Below are 15349 nucleotides of genomic sequence, written 5' to 3'. Positions count from 1 at the left end.
CTATAGTTTGGATATTGAGCTGGATACCCAACTTCAAACTATATTACAAAGCAATAACAATAAAAACAACATGTACTGGCACAAAAACAGATATGAAGACCAGTGGAACAGAATAGAGAACCCCGATATGAATCCACACAACTATAACCAATTTGTCTTTGACAAAGGTGCTAAAAATATGTGATGGAGAAAAGACAGCCTCTTCAACAAAAACTCCTGGGAAAACTGGTTAGCAGTCTGCAAAAAACTGAAACTAGATCCATGTATAGCACCCTATACCAATATTAACTCAAAATGGATCAAGGATCTTAATATCAGGCCACAAACTCTAAAGTTGATACAGGAAAGAGTAGGAAATACCCTGGAATTAATAGGCATAGGTAAGAACTTTCTCAATGGAATCCCAGCAGCACAGTAACTAAGAGATAGCATAGATAAATGGGACTTTATAAAACTAAAAAGCTTCTGCTCAACAAAAGAAATGGTCTCTAAACTGAAGAGAACACCCACAGAGTGGAAGAAAATATTTGCTAGCTACACATCAGACAAAGGACTGATAACCAGAATATATAGGGAAGTTAAAAAACTAAATTCTCCCAAAACTAATGAACCAATAAAGAAATGGGCAAGTGAACTAAACAGAACTTTCTCAAAAGAAGAAATTCAAATGGCCAAAAAACACATGAAAAAATGCTCACCATCTCTAGCAATAAAGGAAATGCAAATTAAAACCACACTAAGATTCCACCTCACCCCTGTTAGAATAGCCATCATTAGCAACACCACTAACAACAGGTGTTGGCGAAGATGTGGGGAAAAAGGAATTCCTCTTACACTACTGGTGGGTATGTAAACTAGTACAACCACTCTGGAAAAAAATTTGGAGGCTACTTAAAAAGCTAAACATTGATCTACTATATGATCCAGCAATACCACTCCTGGGGATATAACCAAAAGACTGTGACACAGGTTACTCCAGAGGCACCTGCACACCCATGTTTATTGCAGCACTATTCACAATAGTCAAGTTATGGAAACAGCCAAGATGCCCCGCTACTGATGAATGGATCAAGAAAATGTGGTATCTATACACAATGGAATTTTATGCAGCTGTGAAGAAGAATGAAATGTTATCATTTGCTGGTAAATGGATGGAATTGGAGAACATCATTCTGATTGAAGTTAGCCTGGCCTAAAAGACCAAAAATCGTATGTTCTCCCTCATATGCGGACATTAGATCAAGGGCAAACACAAGAAGGTGATTGGACTTTGATCACATGATAAAAGCGAGAGCACACAAGGGAGGTATGAGGATAGGTAAGACACCCAAAAAACTAGATAGCATTTGTTGCCCTCAGCGCGGAGAAACTAAAGCAGATACTTTAAAGCAACAGAGGCCAATAGGAGAAGGGGACCAGGAACTAGAGAAAAGTTTAGTTTGAGAAGAATTAATTTAGAAGGTAACACACATGCACAGGAAATCAATGCGAGTCAACTCCCTGCATAGCTATCCTTATCTCAACCATCAAAAACCCTTGTTCCTTCTTATTATTGCTTATACTCTCTCTTCAACAAAATTAGAGATAAGGGCAAAATAGTTTCTGCCGGGTATCGAGTGGGTGGGGGGGAGAGGGAGGGAGCGGGGGGGGGGGTGGTAAGGGAGGGGGTGGGGGAAGGGTGGAGAAATGACCCAAACATTGTATGCATGTATGAATAATAAAAAAAAGAAAGAAAAAAATAGTTTGGATATTGAATGTGTCCCAGTGGTCCATGTGCTAAAGATTTGGTCCCTAAGGTGTTGTTATTGGGAGGTGGTTAGATCTTTAAAAGGGGGTGCCTAGTGAGAAATCTTTAGGTCAGGTATACACTGGAAGGGGATTGTGGGAGTCCCAGCTCCATCCTTGTTCTTTTTTTCTTTGCCATGAGGTGAGTGGTTTTAATCTGCCACATATTTCTGCCATGATATGCTGCCTCACCACCACCCCAAAGTAATAAGCCAAAAAATCATGGGACTAGAATCCCCAAATTATGAACCAAAATAAACCATCTCTCTTCCTAAGTTGATTATCTCAAGTATTTTGGAACAGTGATAGAAAGCTGACTAACATATGTGTCCATCTTAGAACACAGATTTCCAGTCTCTGGAAATCATGACCCATACACCTCCCATTACCTTCTGGATCAAAGTTTCAATTCTTCCAATTTAACCAACTCTCTTATAATCACGTATTTGTTTTAACTCCCCCCACAACTCATAGCGAAATCATACCATTTACCTGTAAGGACTTTCTATCATCATTATTTAGCCATTTCTGCTCTTCCTTTTTCTTTTCTACTTTCAATATGACTCTTAAGCACATGGTAGGCACTGTATTGTCTTATTTATAGATGGGGGAATTAAAGCTTAAAGAGTTTTAATAACTGGTCTCATAGATAATAAATACTGGAGTGAGATTTGATTCAAATCCTCTGACTCCAGAGCCTTGAACTCTTAACCATGAGGCTGCACAACCTCTCTAATGAGGAAAGAGAACAGTATTGTAATAATAGCATATGTCTTAACAGACACTGAGAGAATGAGCTGAAGTAATTTAGGTTTAGTCTGTGGCACACAGATTGATGTTAGTGACAGTAATGATAAGGAACATGATGCTGGTGCTGTAAGAGGAAAGGAGGGTGAGAACAAAGAGGAGACAGAGTAAGAAGAAAAGAAGGAGGAAGAGGAACAGTAAAAACTTCTCCTGGCTGCCTCTTTTAATAATGATCACAGCTGCATACTATGGAAGGTGAGTAGTTATCATTGTGAAAAGAAGCAGAAATGGGAGGTGATCTGGAGAATACTCTATAATTTGGAGGAAAGCTTAGCCAATATAGAATTTAAGCAGGGGGCTAATTTTTGAGTTTAAGATGTCACATTGCTATTTAATCCCCTAGAACTCTGCAAGTCAGCCTGATCTTGGAGTGATTATGGTATAGTGAGATGTGGAAGTGGAAGGTATGGGGTGGATTGGGGGCAGTGCTTTGATATTTACAACAGGTTTTCTTCTCATCCAGACCCCAATTTCAGATTGTCCTGAGGCTAACTGACCATGTTCTAAATGCTACGCCGCTGATACCAAATGATAGATGTATAAGGAGCCTATCTCCATTGCCTCTTCAAGGGAAAGATAAGGCTGGAGTTTAGGAAAAGCCAATCTGACCATCAGAAGACAACCAATCAAGCTCTGCAGTGGGGAAAAGTGATTGGATATTAATTACCAGAGACCACCAAAACTGTGTGGTGAATGCAAATCTAAGTGAAAGCAAAGAGCAACATTCGCACCTATGCTTGTGATGACTAAAGAGAGGGAGGCCCACCAAATGGGCAGAAGAGGGGGCCAGAAAAAGAGACATTGAATCCAGGGATTATAACCAACAAAGAGATATAGTCCAATCATATCGGCAAACTGCACACTCAGATGAACAGCTCTGCCTCTGATAACATATGGGCAGTAGTAATGGTGGGCAAAACCCATCAGAAGAGAAGGAAAAGGAGATATGCCCTTCCTTCACAAGATGCATTCTAACTCCCTGCTTTTAGCAAGGACATATATAGTACTAGGCTCTATTCTATACATTTTACCAATATTAACTCATTTAATCTTCACTGAATCCTATGAGATTTTGCAGGTAAGACATAAAGTAACTTGACCAAGATCACAGTCATCAGTAATTAGACACACACACATAAAATACTTATAATAAGGGAAAGGTTTTTTTTTACTTTTCCTATGTTGAACACAAATTTAACTACAGAACTTTCCAAGTAAAGTATCTCTGCTTTTGTTACTTCTACCTCTTCTACCTTTCCAGAAACTTGCTTGCCTAACGTGTATTTGACTCACTGTGCAGCAGTGTGTTAACATAACACAAATAAATCAAATGACTTCTTTGACCTGGGTACTGTGTAAGTCTTGGCACAGTTTGACGTTGCTTAGTAATGCATTTCCTTCACTAAACTGGCTATAATTGTTCTGACCCCAACTAGTATGGCTGGAGCTTGACTCTATCACCTGGCTCTACTTCCAGTCACTCTTCTGTCCACCTGCCAGGTCATGGCTAGAAAAAAGCTCAGAGAATGATGAGATTTGTGTAGGACGAGCACATTCTTCTTGATCTTTTTTGAGAAAGTTGGGCGTCAGCTGGATAGAACTCAGGCAAGCACAGATTTTAGGAAATTATAAGAAAGAATATAGCAGCAACAAGTCCACGGAGCTAGAAGACTTTTCTACAGATCTAGGAAGTAATTGTGGCTGGACTAGAAATCAAAGCACTAAGGCAAGGATGTGAACAACCTCTGGACAAACAGGCATCCCATCATGGCCAGGAGATCACAGAGAAGGCCCTTCACTCAAGCCATGGGACTGAGAGGAGATGTAAGATGTAGGAGGAAGTCTCTTTGATGTCCTAGAGCCCTTGCTCAGACAACCTTTTTATTCTCAGTATGAAACCTTTTGCTTCAACCAATCCTGCTTTAAAAGTCTGGGTGCTTTTAACAACAACAAAAAAAATCAAGTGTATATAAAAGGCAAGAAGAAAAAACACTCTGCCAAGAAACAAAACAATCAATATGATCATTGTTAGGCATGACACAAATATTGAAACTATCAGACAGAATCTAAAGTAACAACTTTTCTAATGAAAAAATTGTATTACATGCAGACCAGATATGAACTTTCCACAGAGATGAAAAGTATAGAAATAAAACAAAATGGAAATGCTAGTTACAAGAATTCCAGTAACAGAGGTGAAGAATCCTTTGACTGGTTCATCAGCAGACTCAATGCAGATGAGGAAACAATCTGTTAACTTGAAGATAAAACAACAGAAATTACCTGAACTGAAAGACCAAAAGAAAAGAATCAGTGGTTTCAGGGTCCGAGGTTTGGGGAAATTTGAACAGAATGGTCCAGCAGGAGGAAGTTTTGTGTACAATGGAACTGTTCTATATCACAACTTTGGAGGTAGAAACGTGGGTGAATGCATTTATGAAGACCCGTGGAGCAGTGTGCCAAAACATAGTGATCATTTTATAAATTTTTAAAAAGTGAAAAGGAAAAAACAATCCTGCTTCTCAGAATTATCAAGCCATTGTCTCTGGGAATGGGATCCGTGTCAACAAGACAATTCCAATGTGTAGGTATCAGACAGAAACTCTGCTAGAGTTAATGTCAACCTTGTTATGTATGCCTGAACTCTTTTGGCAGTCTGGTGAAGTTGACCAGCTGACTGTTTCAGAATCATGCTTCCTTAGGCTCTTGTAGGAATACAAAAGAAGCCAATTATGTCAAGATACAGTTATCAAAATATTTTAAAAATGTTTTCTTCCTTGTTAACCACATTAAATGGGTGCTTTTCAAACTGTCTGAGGGGAAAGTCCAGTTTATTTTTCCAACTGATCTTGAAATGACAACTTTTATAAAATGAAAATATGACATGAAAGAGAATATGGAACATAAATCCCAATTTTTAATTACTTGATACAAAACACATTAAATTATTTTATTAAATAATTTGGAAATTTTCCAAATATTCTCAGTGCCTGTACTTACTACCCATGAACCTGTATTAATATAGGCACTATAGACCATAGACATGGTCCATGGATCAGGTTCTGAGTGACTCTGCATTAATATAAGACTCTGAGTCTAATAATGACTATAATTTTGAAGTCATTATGACAGTCCGTCACTGGCATATGACATGAAAATATCTGGATTCTGTTGGTGACAAAGGTCATAGTGACTGTTAATTTCATTAAAGTATGTTGACTAATGGAAGGAAATACTAAATTTCAACCACAAGTCCATGAAAATTAAGACTTTATTCTTTCCTGTTCAAGTCCACAGGCTCCCTAAATTCTATTTCCAAGCCCACTTGGAGTTCCAGGCCTCCTGCCTCAGACAATGCTTGGGCTAGTAAATACTAGAAAGAGAGGGAAATGACCCACACATAAGAACAAGGTACCCTGTAAGATTACACAATTGGGGCCAACAACGCCCCCTAGATGGACCAGGCCTACACTGCCAAGAAAGAGGAACTGCTCAGCCTCCAAGGTCTCTGGTTTATCCTAAGGTCCAGCTTTAATGGCAGTTGATGTGGGCAGGGTTTTGTGTCATAGGAAATGGACCTAGAAGTAACCATCATAAAACCAGAGAACATCAGAGTCAACAAAGGCTTCTGTCTGTATCTTGGCAGGTAGTTCATAGGTTACCTTAAAAAATCAGGTAGGAGGAAGGCAAAGAAAAAAAAGTGAAGGAAAGGAGGGAGCCATTCTGGGAAGTATTCAGGCCAGTGTCTTCAGGATCAGCAAAGGCCTGAGGTTCAGATTCAGTTCCCTCAGTCCTCAGAACTTAGTCACACATTTGCAGACTATTAAAAGGATTAAAATGAAAGAACTTTATCTTTGTGGTTAGGTCTTATTGGTATTGTAAATAGGTAAGTCCAGCCTGGCTAGGTGTGGTGGTGAAAGCCATAGGTGGTTAATTCCAGCACTTAGGAAGTGGAGGCGGGAGGATCATGAGTACAAGTCTAGTTTGGGCTATGCAGTGAGACCTTGTCTCATAAAAAAAAGGGCATAGGCACAGAAATGGTGTCTATAAAGACTTAAAGGTTTCTTATTTTAAGGTGCAGCAGAAGAAACTCACATGACTACAAAAGCTTTATTTCAGAGGAAGCAGCTGTCCCCGGTTTGGGAAAACAAAGATCCTGGGAAGTGGAGGATGATGTCATGAGCAAAGAACACACATGTGCACGCACACACACACACACACAAATACTAGCAAACCAAATGCAAATGCAATAGTACAGCAAAAAAATCATAAGCCATGATTGGATGTTATTTATGTCTTGAGTGCAAGGATATTTCAACATATGCAAATCAATAAATATGATACACCACACTAACAAAAAGAAAGAAAAAAATCACATGATCATCTCCACAGATACAGAAAAGCATTTGACAAAATTCAATACCTTTTCATGACAAAATGCCCAGCAACTAAGTATAGAAGGAATGTAGCTCAATGTATTAAAAGCAATTAATGATGAACTCAGAGCTGAAATCATACTTAACTGTAAAAACCTTAAAGCATTTCTTTTAAGCTCAGGAACAAGACAAAGATATCCACTCACTCCACTTCCACTCAGGTTAATAATGGAAATCCTAGCCAGAGCTATCAATTAAGAAAGATAAATAAAAGATGTTCTAATTGGAAGGGAAGAATTATCTTTGTTAGCAAATGTGCATGATCATATATGCAGAAAATGCTAAATACTTCATTTTTAAAAAGCGGTTAGAATTGATAAAATTCAGTAAAGTTGCAGTATACAAAATCAACATACACATCAGTGGTGTTTATATACATCAAAAATGAACTTTCTGAAAGGAGAATTAAGAAAACAATCCCATCTATATCAGCAATGATAATAACAAGAGATACCCATACCAACAGATATACAAATCTCAACATAGAAACAAGAAATTTGAAAAATAAGGCAACCTTACACTTCCTAAAGTTAATAACTCTCTAATAATAGATTACAAAGATATCAAAGTGGATGAAAAGCTGGACAAAGAACCCAAAAGAATGACATTTAAAAGATAAATTAGGAGCTAGCAGAGTAGCTCAAGTGATAGAGTGCCTGTCTAGCAAGCATGAGGCCCTGAGTTCAAATCCCAGCACCACAAAAAAAAACAATTCTCTAAAGGATCAATTAATTAATTAAAAGAGGATATGAATAAATAGCTAAGTGAATTAAGGAAGGCAGCAACAACAACAGAAACTTAACAGCAAAATGATTTTTAAAATCCAATTTTTTAAATAGGCAAATGAACAAACACTTCTCAAAAGAAGAAATATAAGTAGCCAATAAAAATATGAGAAATGCTCAACATCCTTACCCACCAGGAAAATGCAAACCAAAGCTACACTGAGATTCCATCTCACCAGTCAGAATAGCTATTATCAGAAAAACAACAAGAACAAATGATGTGGAGATAAATGAACCCTATACACTGTTAGTGAGACTGTAAGTTAGAAAGTCATGTGGAGGTTCCTAAATAAACTAAAAGTAGAACTACCAAGCTGGGCCTGATGTCTCAGGCCAATAAATCCAGCACTTGGGAGGTTGAGGTAGGAAGATCAAGAGTTCAAGGTCAGCCTTGGCTACATAGAGAGACCCTGTCTCAAAAAACAAAACAACCATATGATCTAGCTATACCACTCCTGTGTATTTACCCACAGGAAATGAAATCACACAATAGAGATACTTAACACACCCTTGATATCTGCAGCATTTTCACAATAGCCAAGTAATGCGATCAACCTAGGTGCCAGTCAACAAATGAACGGATAAAGAAAATGTGATTATATATACCCAGTGGAGGATAATTAAGCCATAAAAATGAAAAAATCCTGTCATTTGCAGGAAAATGAATGAAACTGGAGAATATCACATTAAACAAAATAAGACACAGAAAAACAAGTATCATTTTTTTCTCTCATATGTGAAAACTTTTAAAAAAGACCTGAAAGTAGAAGAGGGACTATAGAGAAAGGGGAGGGGACAAGGGAGGGAGAAGGCAGAGAAAAAAGGAAAAGAGAGGATAGAAAGGAGGATAGACATGATCAAATCACAATATCTGTGTGTATGGAAATGTATCAATAAAACTTGTTAATTTGTACAATTAATACACAATAATAATTTTTAAAAGTTCTGGGGGAAAGGAAGAAGCAAACATCAAGGGTCTTAACTGCAAATGTTGTTGATTATTTGTGTCTTAGAATTGACTTGACTACCTGACTATCTGGTCACTGCTCTTCCATTTCCTCACTGGAACTTTGGGCAAATCCCTCATTTCTCAATGTCTTTCTTGTTTCTCACATGATGAAACATTCAAGCTCTGATGACATCATAAATTTGGAGCTGCAAACAAATGAAATCAAGAATGTGAACACACTTTCACAGCTATAATCTACTCTTCCAAGAGGTTATTATTACAAATTTTTGAATCACAGTATAAGAACAGAAAAACTAGAAACAGAAAAAGCTTGGAGATAACAAAGCTGAAATCCTTAATAAGGAAGTGGAGAACAAGCATGAAGAGACTCATCCAAGATTGCACAGTGAGGTAGGCTTAGAGCTTTCTCAAACCTGGGGCTCTTATCAACACTCCAACTCTCCTTCGCATAATCCTGTTTAACTTTGGGATAAAGGATTATTTTCTTTACCTTTCAACTTTTTTCCTCCCTCCAGTTGGAGAATAACCATTCTTAAGTGCCCTAGATCAGAGTTAGGAAGCTTAACTTTGTGTATGCCTACACCATGTCCCTGAGTGCTGTGTACTTGTTTACATAGATATTTAATACTCCAAGAGGCCCATATTAACACAGAAAGCCCATTAAAGTTTCTACTTCAATCAGATCCCAAGAAAAGCAAAACTGGATTGTCTTTTAAGGATATTGTCTTCTAAGGATTAAGTTACCACGGCAAGAAGGACTCTATTGCCTTGGCTCACAAACTTTTTCTCTGTGAGGTCTTCCACAGGTTAATTGCTCCATAAAATTGTGCTGTTTAATTCTGGGTGAAGAGATAGGAAGGTTACATTGAACAAAATGCCAGGGGAAGAAAGAAACTGAAAACTGGGTTTCCCAGAAGACCAGGTTTAAATCTTCTGAGAATATTATATTACTTCACTGCTCAAAAAGCATTTTTGCAAATCAGGCTGGTAGTGGCTGGCATACTCCATGGGGGAGGATGTGTGAAATTTCATGAGAGCTGAAGCAAAGGACTTGGATCAAGAAATCAGAAGTATTTATCTATCCAACCAACAGTGGTTAAACTCACAGTTTTGGTTCAGATGTGTCCCAGAATTTTAGCCAACTGTGGAATTCCTTGGAGCTGAAAATCAAGCTGTCAAAATGTCTTTTCATAACATCTGCTCTAACTAATTCAGTGTCAGAGGATGACAGCAACATTATCGTCTCTACTCACATGCTATCCTGTGCCAGTCATCCCACCAGGCACCTTGCATACATTTGTTTATATTATAACAATCCTTCAAGATAGGCATTATTGTTCTCCTCTTACAGAAAAAGAAAGTTTGCATCCCCAAACCAAACACCTTGCAGTTTTACAGCAGGTAGTGTTTCATGCCTGGCTTCATTCACTTACAATGTTTTCAATGTTGTAGCATGCATCAGTACTTCATTTCTTCTTATTGCCAAATAATACTTCATTGCATTAATACACCCTAGTTTCAAAACCCATTCATCACTGATGAGCGTTCGGGTTGTTTCCACTTTTTGGCTTTTATGAAAAATCCTGCTATGAACATTCACATACGGTTTTTATGTGTACTGGGCATATGGTTTTTTTAAATTTCTTTTGATTCCTAAGAATGGAAACACTGGGCCACCTGATAATTCTATGTTTAACATCTATGTTTAACATTTCGACGAACTTTCAAACTCTTTTCCAAAGTTGTAGCACTTCACAATCTCATTAGCGATACCTGAGGGCTGCAATTCTCTACATATTTGCTAGAATTTGCTATTGTCTGTTTTCTAAATATAATAGCTGTCCTATAGATATGGAGACAGATCTCAATGGAATTTTAATTGCATGTTCCTAGTGACTAGTACTGTGGAGCATTTTTAGGTACCTTTGCTCACTTTTAAATTGAGCAAGCTTTCATTTTTGTATTGTTGAGCTTAACAGATCTTTATATATTTTGAATATAGGTCCCTTGTCATATAAGAGATTTGCAAATATTTTCTTCCATTCGGTAGGCAAATCCAGAAAGGCAGAAAATACCAGTGATTTCCAAAGGGTAGCAGGGAATGAAGAATTACTACAAATGGATGTGGAGTTTCCTTTTGTGGTGATGAAAAAGGTCTAAAGTCAGTGGTGAAGGTTGCACAACTCTGCAAATATACTGAAAATGTATTGAATTATGTAACTTAAGTGGTGAATTTTGTAGCACATCTTTATATATCCTTAGGTATGTTATTTTTTCAAATAACAACTTGAAAGTGGCAGGACTTTGGAATCCAAGACTACCAAACCCCAAATCTGTCTACATTACACAGGTGTTGTAGTTTGAATTTTGAATGTCCCCCAAAGGCCTATGTGTTAAAGGCTTGGTCCTCAGCCTATGGAGCTATTGGGATCTTTACGAGGTGAGGGTGAAGGGCCTAGCATAAGGAAGTTAGATCATGAGGGATGTGTCCTTGAAGGGAATATTGGGACCCTAGCCCTTTCCTGTCTTTCTCTTTTGCTTCTGGTATACGATAAGGTGAGCAGCCTCCAACAACATGTGCCCCTACCAAGATGTGCTGCCTTGTCACAGACCTAAAATCAACTGAGGACAATTGATCTATGAACTGGAACCACTGAAACCATGAGCCAAAAAATAAATTCCTTCTTAAAGTTGATTCTATTAGGTACTTTATCACAGTGACACAAAGCTAACTAACAAAACAGGTATGGGGAGAGATAACTGTTTGGATAAGAAAAATACAGAAAAAAGAAGAGGTATGGCCAGGTGTGGTGGCTCAAGCCTATAATCCTGGCTACTTGGGAGGTGGATACTGGAAGGATCATGTTTTGTGGCCAGCCTAGGCAAAAAGTTTGTAAGGCCCCATCTCAATCAATGACTGAACACAGTGGTACGTATTTGATATTCTAGCTACATAGGGAAGCACAATAGGAGGTTCACAGTCCAGGCCAGTTCTGGTACAAAGCAAGGCCCTGTCTCAAAAATAACCAAAGCAAAAATGGTTGGTGGCATGGCTGAAGAGGTGGAACACCTGCCTAGCAGACATGAGGCCCTGAGTTCAACCCCTAGTATGAGAGAGAGCAAGAGAGAGAGAGAGAGAAGGTAAAATACTTAGAAACTAAATTGCTGGCAAAACTAATTATGGAGATGAATCACTGTGTTCCTTCCTGTTCAAAAATTCTAAGAAATGACAGAAAAGATTATATTTAATGAAAAGAAACACATAATGATGTGGGAAACCAATAAGGATGGATGCTTGGACATCTTCCAACTTGGCCCAAGACAATTCTTCCAACAAGTCTGTGCCAAAAAGCCATAGGCACAGTCACATCAAATTTACAGAAGAGCAACTGAAAATTTTCACTGACACTTTCAACCAAAAACCTTAATCCAGTTATACTACCAAATGAAAACTTGCTTGGGAAATCAACACTGAAGACTCAAGAATCAACATTTGGTTTTAGAATTGAAAAACTAGGCATCAAATTCCAGAAAAGACCAGAACTTAAGGACACTTTAGAATCAAACCAAGGCCATGAACAGGATAACCTTCAAGAACAGAGTCAAAGTAGAGATGTCAGATGGTGTCCTATCAGCTATAGCTCCTTTTATTACACACCTTCATTAAGGCATTTATGAAAACTCTTACCCTGAGATTGATTCCAAAGAACAACTTGCTAAAGAAACTAGCATTCCTGAATCAAGAGACCAAACTTGGTTTCAAAATTAAAGATATAAATTCCACTTCCAGAGAAAAAGAGAACCTGATAAGTCCTCAGAAGAAGACCAGGGATAAGCTCTCTGACATACAAGTTCAAGGCACAGAAGGCACATAAATTAGCACCATCTTCACCAGGAACTCTTACTTCTCTGAAGCAACAGCATGGTGGACACAGAGACAAATTCAGAGCATTTGATATCATCAACTCAGGCCATAGTCTTCCTGGGAATTTACCCCTCTGCTGAGGCTGCACAGTAAGTCTTCTTGGAGATGATATAAGATGCTAAATAGGACTTCAGGAGGCAGAACAGAAACAAAAGGCACCACAACGCTCTATTCATCCAGCCTGGCTTCAATCTTTAGCAAGCCTTGAAAGGATGAAAGCACACTTACTAATGATCATTTTTCAGTAATTACATTAATGATTGAGAAAGGAAAAAAATCATCGATTGACATTAAAATCTTAGAGCAAAATTTTAATGAAGAACAAGATATATACATCATCTCAAAGAATCTCTTCACACATACTGCTTTTTATAATTAACACATAAAAATTGCATATATTTTTGGGGTATTGTTCAAATTAGGGTGTGCATATCTATCTCCTTAAAAAATTATCACTTCTTTGTGGTGAAAATATTCAACATTCTTTCTTCTAGCTTCTTTGAAATACACAGTACATTGCCATCATCTATAATCACCCTCCTGTGCAATAAAATGCCAGAATTTATTTCTCCTTTCCAACTGTAAGTTATTACCCATTAACCAACATTTCCACATCCCCCCTCTTGAAGCCTGCATGAACTTCTTCTAGAAACCTAACTGGAAGTGACGGGAGATTAAGAAAGGACTAAAGACAGAAGATGGACATGCAGAAAGCTGGGGTCAGGTTGGCTGGGTGCTCTGGTGGAGACACAACAATCTCGTCCACCTCCAGAGAATTTCTTATATACAGTGGCAAACAAAGAAGTAGAGCAGCAGTTCTCAGGGGCATGACACTATAGTTATTGGGAACAGGAGGAACCTGCGATTGCTACTCTCTGGACGTAACCATCTTAGGAAAAGCAGCTGTGCTGCATTTTACCCTCACCCCCTTCTGCAGCTGGGGCTGTGCCAACCCAGCCTGCAGATTATTTGACATAGCCGTGCTTATGTCACGTTCTCATAGGTTTCTCATACTCCACTCTCCATACCCCCTCCCTCTGCTCTCCCCAGCCTCTAGTGAGCACTATTCTACTCTTGATTTCTATTATATCAACTTTTATTTAGATTCCACATATGAATGCAACTATGTGGCATTTGTCTTTTTGTGCCTGCCTTATTTCATTCTAATTCCACTCTAATTTCACCTCTAATTCCATCCATGTTGTTGCAAATGACAGGATTTTATATCTTTATGGCTGAATAGTATTCCATAGTGTGGAATATGCTGCATTTTCTTTATCCATCCATCAGTTACTGGGCATGTAGGTTGATTTTATTTCTTGGCTATTGTGAATAGTGCTGAAATAAAATAGGAGTGCAGATGTCTACTCAACATAGTGATTTTCTTTTCTTTGGAAATATATTCAGTAGTAGAATAGCTGGATTATCTGGCATTCTAGTTTTAGTTTTTAAGGGATGTCCATACTGTTTTCCATAATGATTATACTAGTTTACATTCCTACCAACAGGGTATAAGGACTTCCTTTTCTCCAAATTGCCAGCACTGGTTATCTTTTATTTTTTGGAAAATACTCATGTGAACTGGACTGAAGTGATTGTTTCGGTGTGATTTTTATTTGCATTTCCCTGCTGACTAGTGATATTGACCATTTTATTCATATACTTCTTGGTCTCTCGCATGTCTTCTTGTGAAAACTTTCAATTTAGATCTAATGCCCATTTTTAATTAAACTATGTTTTTATTTTTTCACTGTTGAATTGTATGAGCCCCTTATATATTCCAAATGTTAACCCAAGAAATCAAGAAAGTAATCCCATTTATAGTAACTACAAGAATATGAAATACTGAAGAATGGATTTAGCCAAAGAGCTAAAAGTTCTCCATAATAAAAAAAACTATTAAAACTTTTTAAAAATTTTTATTGTTTTATTATTCATATGTGCATACAATGCTTGGGTCATTTCTCCCCCCTGCCCCCACCCCCTCCCTTACCACCAACTCCACCCCCTCCCTCTCCCTCCCACCCCCTCAATACCCAGCAGAAACTATTTTGCCCTTATCTCTAATTTTGTTGAAGAGAGAGTATAAGCAATAATAAAAAAAAGGAACAAGGGTTTTTGCTGGTTGAGATAAGGATAGCTATACAGGGAGTTGACTCACATTTCCTGTGCATGTGTGTTACCTTCTAAGTTAATTCTTTTTGATCAAACCTTTTCTCTAGTTCCTGGTCCCCTTCTCCTATTGGCCTCAGTTGCTTTTAAGGTATCTGCTTTAGTTTCTCTGCATTGAGAGCAACAAATGCTATCTAATTTTTTAGGTGTCTTACTTATCCTCAAACCTCCTTTGTGTGCTCTCGCTTTTACCACTCTTGGGGATATACCCAAAAGAATGTGACACAGGTTACTCCAGAGGCACCTGCACACCCACATTTATTGCAGCACTATTCACAATAGCCAAGTTATGGAAACAGCCAAGATGCCCCACTACTGACGAATGGATCAAGAAAACGTGGTATCTATACACAATGGAATTTTATGCAGCCATGAAGAAGAACGAAATATTATCATTTGCTGGTAAATGGATGGAACTGGAGAACATCATTCTGAGTGAGGTTAGCCTGGCCCAAAAGACCAAAAATCA

The 15349-nt window shown here is 38.1% G+C and overlaps 1 long non-coding RNA gene and 1 pseudogene across 1 annotated transcript in view; one reads left to right on the top strand and one right to left on the bottom strand.

The window, feature by feature from the left end:
- LOC141423126 (uncharacterized) overlaps positions 1–15349 on the bottom strand; it is an 89148-nt gene that overhangs the window by 14778 nt on the left and 59021 nt on the right. The gene's annotated exons all lie outside the window — the stretch shown is intronic.
- LOC109674378 (double homeobox protein A-like) lies at positions 12071–12618 on the top strand (annotated as a pseudogene).

The sequence above is a fragment of the Castor canadensis genome, chromosome 5 (genome assembly GCF_047511655.1).
Source record: "Castor canadensis chromosome 5, mCasCan1.hap1v2, whole genome shotgun sequence".
In the NCBI taxonomy this organism is placed as follows: domain Eukaryota; kingdom Metazoa; phylum Chordata; class Mammalia; order Rodentia; family Castoridae; genus Castor; species Castor canadensis.
The sequence above is the reverse complement of the archived record's forward strand: the minus strand, read 5'-3'. Positions and strand labels throughout refer to the sequence as shown.